Below are 14,195 nucleotides of genomic sequence, written 5' to 3'. Positions count from 1 at the left end.
GATGGATACTCCAAACTTGGTAATCTGATTACCCTAAATAGTAAAAAGTTATTATATACTTTAGACTATATTTATATTAGTTAACTTTTTTAAAATTATAAACCTACAATGTATATTTAATTGAGTACCATATGTAAGAAGTTTTTTATTCTGTATTTTTAGATTCATGTGTGCAACTTTTCCGTTGAACTCTCCCTCTCACAGACCCACAACAAAACTTCTTATTTAACCATTTTTAAATTATATTATTTTTAAAGGGTTTTAATTTTGGACCCTAAACAAAAAGTATCGTTCTTGAAAATCTACAATCCGAATCGTTTGGCATGCTTCATAATTTCTCTGTTATTTGTGCTTGTTTATAGATTAAGATTTTCCATTCGATTCGAAATATCTATCAAAGGAAGGCCTATAGTTAAGATAAGTATTATACTCAGTTTAATCCTTCTCATTTCAAGGGATTTTTGTGATAGATGGACTTGATTTATACTACACGGTAATAACTAATATATAAGTAATAAGTCTAAATATTATCCTGCAATACAGGAAGGTATTCTCATGTTTTGAGTTTTTTTTTTACTTTTTTGACATATCACTGTTGTACATGTCAAACTGATAAAATGTAATTCGCAAAATAAAACTTTTTGTTATTTTGGGATATAGTATTGATTTTGTACTGTTCCTGCAGTTAAATAAGAATACAAATCTTACCCAAGTAGATTCTAGAAGTAAATGAAGCTATTTGCATTGCCTTTGTAGACCCCATTTTTCAGCTTTTAAAGGGCTATGTTTATTTAATGATGAATTAAATTAATTAATTACTTTTTCTTAAGATCCAGTTCCAGATGAAATGTTTGTTGACGTGTTTCTTCTCATTATAACAATTTCATAATTACCTCTTAAAGAATACTTTTGCTCTCGACAGAAATTAACGTTAATGGGCAAAATTTTAGTTGAACGTGTTTCTTTATATCATAATAGCAGTCAAGTTATATGATTTATGCGATTTTTGTTTACCTTAGACATCCGTTTAATTAATATTATTAACTAATGAAAAGATTTCGAGTACTCGTTTTCAGCATTTTAGGCTTATAATTTTATAATATTCCTCTTTATTCAAAATTTAATGATGGACTTACCAATTCCTAATGTTCCTGTAGTTACTTATTTTAAATTAGGTAGATGGATTAGAATCAGCCCATTGAAACCCCTGTCGTAATGGAACATGGGGCAATAATGTACCCAGTCATCACAATGGGGTTGTCGACGGTTACAAATTTAAAATAACACAAAGTACAAACAGAAAAAACAAATAAGGACACACGGCATACGGACAAGTGTGCAGCTGCTACGTCACTCCCATTCCTGAGGTGTTCTTGTCCTTAGGTTTATCAGGTAGGATAAACTCTCCGAGAATATCGTTAAAATACAATGTGAGCTAAACTGAAGTTTCTTGTTTAACATTTTACAATTGGAGTCTTGACGTTTTAGATGTTTTCTACTATCATGGGTCCTAGAATTCCAAACCACTATAATAAGTACATAACTAATTAAATTTATAGAGAATATTATGCTGGCTGGTGAACACGATAAAAGCCGAAATTTCAATACTGCCGAATATGATAATTATTTTTTATATTCCTTAAACATTTGTGAATGGTGGCTGTTCAAAGTTACAAATTTAAATAGTGAAACCTCAATAATTACCATCATGTCTGTAAAAGAAGAAAAATGGTGATGTACTATTTGCAAGTAATTTACAAGTTTGTTTCTTGCAAATATTATTTTTGAAAAGTGTTGTACGAGTGTTATATCAGCTTGATTTTGTTCCCCAAACTTCAGGTTTCGCTTCCATTTTTACGCCGAATCTCACGTTAAAGTACTATCACATTAAGTAATTACTGTTCATCACATTAATAAAAAGCTGTGAAACTGAATTATCCGACGAGTATATGACACTATCTGACGCGGCACCCTAGCACATGAGTGATTGGAGGAGTAAATATAAACTTTAATCAAAGAGTTAGACTTTTACGGAAACAAATTTTTAACGATATTACACTATGAAATGCTAATCCTCGTTTTTTAGATACGCTGGACAACTAATGTTTAACCTTAATTAGATCTAATATATATATATATATATTATAAAGTATATATATATATATATATATATATATATATATATATATATATATATATATATATATATATATATATTTGCGTTCTGAAGGTTGTCATTCACATTTGAGCTAATCTGATAATCTGATTGATCATTTACATAATGATATAATCTGCAGAATACAATGACACAAAGTCATTTGTCTCTGTAAAAAGTTCCTGTGAAACCTGAGTCAGGAAGGTCAAATTCGAGGGGACAGAGGAGACAAAAACACACAACATAGCTTGAACTTAAAAGGGACCTCTTTGAAAGGGCTTTAATTACATTTCGTTTGTTTAATTCTGAGGTGGCTCTTTCCCGTAGTATCTTTTACGTTGCAGGTAAATTTTGGTTGAATGTTAAAAATATGTAATTAGTACACGTTTTAGAATGAGAATTTATGGTTCAGTTTAAAATAGAACAGTTATCATGCTCTATGAATTAATTAAAATAATATTAATTAATAAAAACAGGAGCCTGTTTAGATGATTACAATTATTATTTCATGTAATAACACAAAACTTTTACATGTAAAGGAATCTTATGGGTGCCACATTGCAGAAATATACATTATCAACATTTTAAAACGAAAAAAATTGAGTTTGTTATATGGCCACAATTATTATAAACGGATAGTAAATAGTATGCGTATTTTGGGATCGATGTATTTATATAAATAGTGGATTAACAATACCTTGGAGTACAATAGGAAAGATAACCTGACTATGAGGTGGTCACAGGCTGCCAGAAATTGATTATTAACTATATAAGGAAAATACATACAACTATTCTTCGATAAAGGCAGAAATTAGTTGAAGAAGTGGTTAAAGTTACCTAAAACTATAATAAAAATGAATACACTCATATTTTTATAAAATGTATTTAATGCACATCTCTTTGCAGATTATGTTAAATGAACCTAAATAAATTACGAGTAGATAAAGAGGACGTGGTAAGAAAATCGTTATTATAGGAGCGAGATTAACACACCAAATATTTGGCACACTTGTTCCGTCAGTAGACATGTTGTGTTTCCGTCACACATGTTGTATAGTTAAACATGTCAGCGTATAAGTCTATAGGCAGAGCCGATCAAGGTTTACACTCAAGTACTAATCTGAATTACTTATCCTTTATTGAAATATTATTTTGAACACACATTATTTTTTTAATAACTTATTTAATTAACTCTGTTCTCAAAATAACTAAATATTAAATGTTGTCACTTAAGAATAATTTACATCCATTCGTTACTGTCAAAGTGACGATCTTCAAATTCATCGTTACGAGCCCAAAGCTCGGAAGTCACAGGATCACATACGGGAACTGTAGAATACACGTTTACGTGTTTCACAATCAATTTCGTCCTATTTCGTAAATCTGCAGTTGCATATGGCAAAGCAAAGCTGTGGAGCAAAATTTATCTTTAAATAAATAAAACACATCTTTTTAGCAATAGACTATTTCATGATATTAAGCAATTTCCAACATCTTTCACGGAAACAATCAATGACCAGTACGTCTCTCTAGTCAAAATACTGCATTGAGAACTTGATTTCGTTTTCCACAGACCCTCGAGCAGTGGATAATGGATAAATCTAAATAAAATATTTTAGCAGGTTTCACTGCCCCTCTCCTACCAGAATTTGACAATAATGCGTTACTCAAAAGACGTGTGCATTCTTACTCAGACTATGGAACTAATAGTCCTGGTGTGACAAGTCACACCACACAGGTGACACCTATTTGCTAGATGTGACTTTTTAAAATCTTAATCTGTTCAAAACGTATACTTTAGATCTATTTACAACGCCAACGGGATTAATAAATAACATTTTTCAAAAATAATGTTTGTGTTTTATGGACTCTTAACACAGTATTTCTAGTCCCTTATCAGGATATAAGAAAATATCATTTATAGCTAGTTGATCTGTATTAAAATGTGTTTTAATCAGTAATAAGGGTAATTATAATAATGGTAAAAAATGTGTACCATTCTATTTTCACTAACCATTTGGGAAAATACGAAAACTTTTCCATATTCTGTATAATTCTTGAAAGAGCCTACTTCAGTAAAAAAAAGTAGATAATATACAACTTAAAGCTACGACATTGACTGTATCATAAATAAAGGAGTATATTTAGCTATCAAGACCTACAATTATATTTTATTTATTTAAACTTCATTTTATGTTGTGTGGTATTGATTTACGTCCATTCGTTGCATAGATTGAAATCTTATAACATTTATATACAATTATATAACATTAAAAATGTATTAAACTGTAATAAAAAATTAATAAACGTGGAACAACATGTGAATAAAACTGATAGTAAATAGTTTAAAACCAATTGTAGAAGAGAAAGGTTTAAGGAGCGGGGACTCGTGGTTTAAGATTTAAACTTAAAGATGATTTTGAAATTGTTTTATGTAGTGACATAATGAGGAGGAAAAACGTGAGAATAATGCTATAATATCATAATAATATCATAATAGAATAATGAGGAGGCAGAAATGTACCAGTTGTTGAGGATATTTGCAGGAAACAAAATAATTATGCATTCAGGAGAAAGGAACTATACTAAGAAGTAATAAGTGGGGTAATTAATATTTTTCCAAAAACCATTTTAAGATTTGAAGTTATACAATGGTGGGAAAATGACAAGTAAATTGAAGGTGCTTTTTCGGAAGATGAAATTATTAGCAAGACAACAACGATATGGGTTTTGATAAGCTGTGAATACTTTATTTATGTGTAATCCAGTGTCCCTACTGTGCGGATGTGGTGGTGTTACTACGCATGCGCAAAGTGAAAGGGAAGACAATAAGCTTCTAAGACAAAGTAATTCTACGAGTGATGGAAGCTCATAGGTTATATCATGATACTTCATGAAGCAGTCTGGGTCATCGCAATTTCAAAAACTTTGTATTTTATTATACGACATTAAAGACAAGGATGAGAAGATAAATTAGTAAGGAAAATAGTGCAAAAGGAAGGAAAACATTAATTGCAATGTGAAAGAAGAAGAAGATATAGATCGTGGTAACGAATGATTATACAACTAGGTTTGTCTGTGATAATATCAATTTAAAAACCTTGTATGTAATACTGTATATGAGTTTGCCTCACCCTGACCAAGGTAATGTAATAACCGATTTAGGACTTAGAAGCGCACTTCGGTAAAAAAAGTGTCTACATCAGGCGCTTCAATTCACTTTTTAATATATTTAAGTTTGCCTTATTTACTCGATCAACAAAATGTTTATGTTAGAGATGTAGCCTCGAAAGGTGTTTTATAATAAATAACATAATATGAATAAACTTTTAACACTTTTAAACTTTTATTTTTCTTACACGATGTACATTTCGGAATCATTGATTCCATCTTCAGGTACAAAATAAGGTTAAGTTAATTGTAAAAACTTACAATTAACTTTTACAATTAACTTAACCTCATTTTGTACCTGAAGATGGAATCAATGATTCCGAAATGTACATCGTGTAAGAAAAATAAAAGTTTAAAAGTGTTAAAAGTTCATTCATATTATGTTATTTAAAATGTTTATATATTATATTTACTACAGGCCGTTTAAATTAACCGTCTAATTAGTTTGAGTACTTTATTGTCCCGACGAAGTAAACATATACATATCTAGAAACTACTTCTGTCAAAAAGTGTCTGCTTACATCTCTTGCTCTCTTTTTTTATTCTATGTTTATTTTATGATATTTCCAGTGCAATAGTTCAGTTTGCCTTATCGCAAGATGAACAAAAATATACATACACGTTAGGACTGAGAACAGCAGTTTAATGTCAGTTAAATGTTTATTATGAAATATCAATGTTATAATTAAAATAGTAGTTAAACATATTGTCGTACTATCATAGTACAATGTTTACACAGAACAGTTGATTGCATGTAACAGGCTCTTTCATTTCATATTAAACTACTTTAGATACCAAGATGGGATTTGATTAATATGCTTTAGAGACCAGTGATCAGATTGATTAGATTATCAGTGAAAACTAAATGTACAAACAGAGGCACATTCACATTTACGATAAGGAACGGTACAGTTAATTTACAAACTTTTATCTCGTTAAAATATGGTAGGTTAAGACTAATTTCAAAGTATGAACACAATCAAGTTTCTTAATTACTTATTGCCGAGTTAGTTAGAGAACTTGGCAGGAATATGAGCAAAGCTTCTTTGTAGTTTCATTCTGTTTAAATAGTGAAGTAGAATGAACTCAAAACTGATAGTTTTAGTAACATTAATTTAGTAAACAATAGGCATGAATGTTAAAGGAAGGTTATACATTTTTTTATTTAATTTGTATTTTTTACCTTTATTTTGTATTTGGCTTTTATTAAATAACGCAAGTAACTTTACACTTTTACGATAACAAATATTATTTCCTTTAAAAGAAAATATTCACAAAGAGCACATATTGGAATGTATAGTACTAAATTGTATACTTAGTTTATTTTGACATTGGCATTCAAAAGAAATACGGAATAAACAGTCATACATAATTCAGTAACAACAGTTTGATTTATTAGAATTCAATCGAAATTTCGTGTTAAAAAAAGGAGTTATTAACGCAGTAGGTTTTTCTCTCCTACGTATAAATTATATTGCCTTCATCGGGAGAAGGAAAACTAAACTGTGCAACTGTAAACATCTTACACTGAACACAAATTCCCAAGGGCCGGAAGTACGCGCTTTATGAGCGAAGTACGCTTCTCAGTCTTGCGTGTTTACACATGTATTCTCTTTACACATTTATATTTTAGAAGAATTGACGATATGTATTTGCTCTATGTGATTTAAAGAATAGGATATCAGTTAATTTAATTATTTAGACAAAATATTTGAATTATAATCAATTGAAGACTTCATGCGTGAGGAATAGGTACATACGTTATACCATTGAATATAAAAATATATCAATATCTAAAATAGAACATTCATTCCTTGTACAGTAATCATAGTGCTATAGTTGAGACTTGTCCTAGGCACAGACAACAAATGAGCAAATCATCGCTAAAATACCCGAATGGTTTATGTGCAGTTAACTTGTAACGTAAATTAGTTAATTAAATTTCATATAATGTAAATTTAGCAACCTAGTCAGCCAGTATAATATAATATTATCTTACATCCAATGTTCCGGAACTAAATTATTGGGCGGAGTAACTACCTAATTGTCACGCGTATGAATATTTTATTCTAACCCTTTGTAGTAGCCCAACTACGTGACCGATCAGACCTCGCGCGCTTTGTCCGTAAGTAAAATTTATCTCTTCGTATTATTAAATTAGCCCTTTGATGCCAAACGTATAAAAATGAATGTAACGTAAAGTAAAGTTGTAAATAGTAAAGTAACGTACCCTTGAAGACCTTTATGAACACGTTTTTATAATAAGTAATTTGTATCATTAAATGGCTAATACCGTCGCGAATTTGTTTTAGGCGAGTTCACGTAGCTCACGTAGCTGATGTATCTCACGTGTTGTTTGAGTAGTTGGCTACCACTTTCCCAACTTCTACTCCTCTTCTAGGAATAACCATTCTTAGACTACAGCTTCAAAGTCTCGTGCCAAGACGCCGACGCCCGGGTTGTGAGTCTACATATTGCGAAGGGAAGTGGAATCTTATTGTTTTATAAAGTAAAACATCGTAGGCATAATTCCACAGAACATTGGATATTTTAGGCCCACCTAGCAGATATACATTTTTAGTTCTTATATTCTAATTGGCAGCAACGTGGCATTACATACTTTTCCTTTGCCATCTAAAAGTGGTGCTTGTAAGTATTCATAATTAAACTGAACTTATAAGTAAACTTTGCAATTCGAGTATTTAATACTACGACCTCAGAAGTCACCACCCCCATGTGTTATCGTCATACGGTACACTATGGTTATCTACACTAACCAGTGAGCTATGTTATCATTTCATAAGATCACCGAGGTATTGTTCTAGCAGACCTAATGCTACAATAAGTCAGTGTAGTAAGCCTAGGGTCAGACCAATGGTAGAATAATCAAGTCATCCAAACCCAACTGGAATGTTTACTACACGACTAACTGTATCAGTACCATTGTGTCACAATCTAATGTCGAACGTTACGTTACCCTGGTTGTGTACCAACTAAGTACTCATATACATACATACTTATGTAGCATTCCACTGAGATACTACTTTGTTTAAAGTTTATTTTTGATTAAGAAACAATATTTTGGAAAATAACCCAATTAACTTAATTTAAAGAACTAAATTCTCCCATACGATAGAGAAATTTACTTATTTAACAGAGCTTTGATATCACTGAAATGCCATTGAAAAATGTCCGGAAAAGCCCTGTCACCCTCACCGCTAAAGTTCAAGCCCAAACACAAAGTTCTAGGATCTGAGAGCCAAATTGCATTGTAAAAGCACACAACCTAGTTCCTCTATCAATCAATGGAGACATTTCCCACGAGAAATAAAACAATTATCAGCCGCTTTAGTTTTGGTAGAGATCGAAATGGACGGGTTTGAAAGAGACACGAAAAGAAAAAGGAAACTTGCCTCAGATAACCACATGAATCTCTAAAAGTGATAATTTTCATTCTATTTATCAAGTTTCCTGACACTGGTTTTTAAGTACATCAAACTAGAAAACTTATATTATTTTAACTTCAACATAAACAAGCATGACTTACGAATGATTTCTTCATCGAAAATGGCTTTATTATTTGCAATAAAACATGTAATAATAAACATGATAAGTACCAGCACAGTGCTAATTAGCTCTCGAATCCTCGAACATTAAGTTTCCTGCAGTATTATTTGTCACCGAAGTCTCATGTCAGTGACTCAAGTTTAAGCCTTGAATTAGAATAATGAAACCATGAGCACCACAGACGAATGTTATTGCAGGGCTCACTGTAGCTCTGCTATTGTGCCGAGTTTCGCTCTCAACTGATAAGCTTAGTACAGTATTGCTTTCACAAACATAGTTATGCAGTTAGCCAGTGATGTAAGCCAGGCAGTGCTGTAGGGTTCAGAGCCAAGTGATCAGATCTCAGCCCACGCCGAAAGTTTATTGCAGGGCTCACTGTAGCTCTGCTATTGTGCCGAGTTTCGCTCTCAACTGATAAGCTTAGTACAGTATTGCTTTCACAAACATAGTTATGCAGTTAGCCAGTGATGTAAGCCAGGCAGTGCTGTAGGGTTCAGAGCCAAGTGATCAGATCTCAGCCCACGCCGAAAGTTTATCTACGGGATTGTTCTGTGAACTAAACTGACAATTACGTGAGCAAATTACATTAATATCAACTCAAATTTGAAGAGTTTTATCAAATATATTAACAAACTTAATTTCCTGCAAAAATTAGTAGTATGCATCTTTTTCTAGAAAATAATTTTTGTGATCATAGTATGAAGCATAGACTAATATATACTGCAATTAATATTAGTACGATTACGTATTCGTAGTAATTTATATTTACGTGCTAGTGATGAACAATTGAAAATAGTTGTTTTAATAACTACCAAAGAAATGCCTACTGAAATAACAGACTTTAGTATTAAAAATAATCATGAATGATGTTTACATAATGATGCTTACATACTTTTAATTTATTTAAAGCTATGGTCCTTTAAATGTATTTTACACAAACCTTTAAATCTTTAATAGCGAAATACATATTATAAACATGTTAACAAAGTCAAGTAATATTTAAAAATTCACAGTTATTCAATTAGTAATCATAGCTATGTGAAACAAATCCCAAATAAACCAGTTTATATATTTACTTTTCTTTATATTGCGTTTACTGAAATTATAAGAGTGAAGATCTTTGCTTACTGATTTGTATTTACATTATAACTTGATTAATGCAAGGCAGATAACTGTAAGGTTACTTGATCATTTATCTTGACAGGAGTTAATATCTATTTTATGATAATTCATTGTACACAGTCGAGATTTTAAGCAACACTAAAGTTTGAATAACTAAACCACCTTTAACATTCCTGACCTTAACGTGTATACCTAAAACACAAAACATGCCGAGAATCTCTTGGCTGATACTATTTCTGCTAAATTACCATAACTGTTAGCTGTTTTACCTTCGTGTTAACTTCTTTAACAATATTTGTTAAATACTTATTTTTTATGTAATTTTATTAATGCTATCAGAATACATACGGATATATTAGTGTGAGTGGAAGTTAAAAGGAAAATAGTTCTTCTAGAGGTTGCCATTCCATTAAACCCTTATGACTGGTATCCATGAAAATATTTTTTCATATTTACATAATAAAGCTTGTGTGAGTGAAATTTCATCTTTATGGGACAGAGGGAAGTTCAAGAACAAAATATAGTTCTTTTTGGGACTACAACTCTTATTTAACCTATCAGAGTTTTCATCTGTACAAAAAATGTTTTCTTTTTCTGTTGAGGCATCAAGATATGCGTATTTAAAATTTCATCTTAGTAGGACCTCGGGAATTAGGGAATAGAAAAATTTAGTTCTTCTAGGGGATAAAAACCACACTTACGAAGATTCAGAAGATTTTTATCGCCGCAAGTAAACACTTTTTGTATATTTTGCAGATCTGAGTATGTATGTTCTCTGTGGGGAATGCAAAAGCTGCTAAAGCACCAGGAAAAACTTAAACCAAATAAAAATTACAAAGGCTGAAACTAGATATTTTCACAGTGTACAGACAAATATATGTATATATATATATATATATATATATATATATATATATATTTATTTATTGCTATGTGTATTTATATGTTAGTGTATATGTATGTATATATTTTATTGATCGTGGCAGCACAGGATCGTGGGTGGAGGTGGATATTATGGCGTGAGACATTGTGCTGTCACTAAGACTACTACGGATTTAATATATTCTGGCCTAAATAGTAGTTTAGAGTTATTAAACTTGTTGGAGATATTCATTAAAATACAACGCAGGAGTACGCTACATCTTGTTGATCGTTGAACTTGCTAGCAAAATATCAGAATGTTAGGTCATTTCATTCTTGAGTGTCATGTGGACAGAAAAAAAACGTTGAGATAAACGTATATAAAACAAAATTGTACATACATCCTGTAGAAAAGAGTGATAGGCTGCAATGAAAATCAGCCAAACTTTACTTGTGGACATGCACAATCATAGAACTCATTCTGGTCTATTTGGAAACGAAGTTTCACGCAGAATTTTACGTCTAGAGATACGTTGTAATGTTTCTATAGATATCTTGCCACATGGTTCATTAATATCTTTATTTGTGGACATGCACAATCATAGAACTCATTCTGGTCTATTTGGAAACGAAGTTTCACGCAGAATTTTACGTCTAGAGATACATTGTAATGTTTCTCTAGATATCTTGCCACACGGTTCATTAATATCTTTATTTGTGGACATGCACAATCATACAACTCATTCTGGTCTATTTGGAAACGAAGTTTCACGCAGAATTTTACGTCTAGAGATACATTGTAATGTTTCTCTAGATATCTTGCCACATGGTTCATTAATATCTTTATTTGTGGACATGCACAATCATAGAACTCATTCTGGTCTATTTGGAAACGAAGTTTCACGCAGAATTTTACGTCTAGAGATACATTGTAATGTTTCTCTAGATATCTAGCCACATGGTTCATTAATATCTTTATTTGTGGACATGCACTATCATAGAACTCATTCTGGTCTATTTGGAAACGAAGTTTCACGCAGAATTTTACGTCTAGAGATACATGTAATGTTTCTCTAGATATCTTGCCACATGGTTCATTAATATCTTTATTTGTGGACATGCATAATCATAGAACTCATTCTGGTCTATTTGGAAACGAAGTTTCACGCAGAATTTTACGTCTAGATATACATTGTAATGTTTCTCTAGATATCTTGCCACATGGTTCAATAATATCTTTATTTGTGGACATGCACAAATCATAGAACTCATTCTGGTCTATTTGGAAACGAAGTTTCACGCATAATTTTACGTCTAGAGAATACATGTAATGTTTACTCTAGATATCTTGCCACATGGATCATTAATAACTTTATTTGTGGACATGCACAATCATACAACTCATTCTGGTCTATTTGGAAACGAAGTTTCACGCAGAATTTTACGTCTAGAGATACATTGTAATGTTTTTAGATTATCTTGCCACATGGTTCATTAATATCTTTATTTGTGGACATGCACAATCATAGAACTCATTCTGGTCTATTTGGAAACGAAGTTTTCACGCAGAATTTTACGTCTAGAGATACATTGTAATGTTTCATCTAGATATCTTGCCACATGGTTTTTCATTAATATCTTTATTTGTGGACATGCACAATCATAGAACTCATTCTGGTCTATTTGGAAACGAAGTTTCACGCAAAATTTTACGTCTAGATATACGTTGTAATGTTTCTATAGATATCTTGCCACATGGTTCATTAATATCTTTATTTGTGGACATGCACAAATCATAGAACTCATTCTGGGTCTATTTTGGAAACGAAGTTTCACGCAGAATTTTACGTCTAGAGATACATTGTAATGTTTCTCTAGATATCTTGCCACATGTTCATTAATATCTTTATTTGTGGACATTGCACAATCATACAACTCATTCTGGTCTATTTGGAAACGAAGTTTCACGCAGAATTTTACGTCTAGAAATACATTGTAATGTTTCTCTAGATATCTTGCCACATGGTTCATTAATATCTTTATTTGTGGACATGCACTATCATAGAACTCATTCTGGTCTATTTAGAAACGAAGTTTCACGCAGAATTTTACGTCTAGAGATACATGTAATGTTTTCTCTAGATATCTTGCCACATGGTTCAGTAATATCTTTATTTGTGGACATGCATAATCATAGAACTCATTCTGGTCTATTTGGAAACGAAGTTTCACGCAGAAATTTTACGTCTAAGATATACATTGTAATGTTTCTCTAGATATCTTGCCACATTCATTCATTAATATCTTTATTTGTGGACATGCACAATCATAGAACTCATTCTGGTCTATTTGGAAACGAAGTTTTCACGCAAAATTTTACGTCTAGAGATACGTTGAAATTATTCTATAGATATCTTGCCACATGGTTCATTAATATCTTTATTTGTGGACATGCACAATCATAGAACTCATTCTGGTCTATTTGGAAACGAAAAAGTTTCACGCAGAATTTTACGTCTAGAGATTACATTGTAATGTTTCTCTAGATATCTTGCCACATGGTTCATTAATATCTTTATTTGTGGACATGCACAATCATACAACTCATTCTGGTCCTATTCTTGGGAAACGAAGTTTCACGCAGAATTTACGTCTAGAAATACATTGTAATGTTTCTCTAGATATCTTGCCACATGGTTCATTAATATCTTTATTTGTGGACATGCATAATCATAGAACTCATTCTGGTCTATTTGGAAACGAAGTTTCACGCAGAATTTTACGTCTAGATATACATTGTAATGTTTCTCTAGATATCTTGCGACATGGTTCAATAATATCTTTATTTGTGGACATGCACAATCATAGAACTCATTCTGGTCTATTTGGAAACGAAGTTTCACACAGAATTTTACGTCTAGAGATACATTGTAATGTTTCTCTAGATATCTTGCCACATGGTTCAATAATATCTTTTTTTGTGGACATGCACAATCATAGAACTCATTCTGGTCTATTTGGAAACGAAGTTTCACGCATAATTTTACGTCTAGAGATACATGTAATGTTTCTCTAGATATCTTGCCACATGGTTCATTAATAACTTTATTTGTGGACATGCACAATCATACAACTCATTCTGGTCTATTTGGAAACGAAGTTTCACGCAGAATTTTACGTCTAGAGATACATTGTAATGTTTCTCTAGATATCTTGCCACATGGTTCATTAATATCTTTATTTGTGGACATGCACAATCATAGAACTCATTCTGGCCTATTTGGAAACGAAGTTTCACGCAGAATTTTACGTCTAGAGA

The sequence above is a fragment of the Homalodisca vitripennis genome, chromosome 1 (assembly GCF_021130785.1).
Source record: "Homalodisca vitripennis isolate AUS2020 chromosome 1, UT_GWSS_2.1, whole genome shotgun sequence".
Classification (NCBI taxonomy): domain Eukaryota; kingdom Metazoa; phylum Arthropoda; class Insecta; order Hemiptera; family Cicadellidae; genus Homalodisca; species Homalodisca vitripennis.
Note: the sequence above shows the minus strand (reverse complement) of the source record.